Consider the following 1,330-nt stretch of genomic DNA (forward strand, 5'->3'; position numbering starts at 1 on the left):
AGTGCAAGCCTGATGGAGATAGTGGGTGTTTTATTCCAGTTCAGACTCCACAGCAATGAGAACTGCAACAGACATCCTCTGTTGTTATCTAGGGAACCAGCCAGTCAGGTGAGACTTGAAGGAAACATATTCCTTCTGGCTGGGTGTGGTGGTTTATGTCTGTAGTCCCAGCACTGAGGGAAGCTGAGACAGGTGGATCACTTGAGGGCAGGAGTTCGAGACCAGCCTGGGCAACATGATGAAACCCAGTCTCTACTAAAAGAAAAGAAAAGAAAATGTGTATACACACACACACACACACACACACACACACACACACACAAATTAGCCAGGCATGTGGCACATGCCTGTAATCCCATCTACTTAAGAGGCTGAGGCAGGAGAATCCCTTGAACCTGGGAGGTGGCGGTGGCAGTGACCCGAGACTGTACCACTACATTCCAGCCTGGGTGATGGAGTGAGACTGTCTCAAAAACAAACAAACAGCAACAACGAAAACATGTTCTTTCTGTTAACATCACTTTGTTCCTGGACCTTACAAAATGACAATCCTGGCACCTCAGTCCTGGCTCACCTTGCAAACTCCAGGACTAGTCTGTCTTCGAAACTGTTATCACTTGAATTTTGTTCCCAAAAGATATGTCTATGTTCTAATTCCTGGAACCTCAGAATGTGACCTTCTTTGCAAACAGGGTCACTGCAGATGTAATTGGTTAAGTTAAGGTGCAGTCATAATGGACTAGCATGGGCCTGTAATCCAATATGACTGATGTTCTTTTGAGAAGAAACACAGAGTCAGACACACTGGGAAAATGCCGTGTGACAACGGAGGCAGAGATGGGAGTGATCCGCCTGCAGGCCAAGGAACGCCAGGTATTGCTGGCAACACTGGAATCTAAGAGAAAACCATGGAGGAGCTTCTCCCCTGGAGACTTCAGCAGGAGCACAGCCCTGCTGACACCCTGATTCCAGATTTGCAGCATCCAGAACTATGAAACAATACGTGTCTGTTGTGTAAAGCCTCCCAGCTTGTGAGACTAGTTATGGCAACTCTAGAAAACTAATGCAGCAGCCAGTACGGTGGTACCAGCCCAGACTGATTCTTTATGATCCCCAAATCTCCCCTGGATAGAAGATGCTTGTGTTTCACTTCGTCCCACCAAAATGGAAAACCGTTTTGGTTGAGGCTGCTCTGCTGTTGTTTGGCTACTGTCACTAAACTCACTTTCTTCTCGGAACCAGGATGACATGCTCCTCATGACGAAACAAATGACTCAACAGCAGGCAGTGTAAATGGATTTACAAGTACTGCAGGCAAGAAATGATACGA

Source organism: Piliocolobus tephrosceles, chromosome X, assembly GCF_002776525.5.
Source record: "Piliocolobus tephrosceles isolate RC106 chromosome X, ASM277652v3, whole genome shotgun sequence".
In the NCBI taxonomy this organism is placed as follows: Eukaryota; Metazoa; Chordata; class Mammalia; order Primates; family Cercopithecidae; genus Piliocolobus; species Piliocolobus tephrosceles.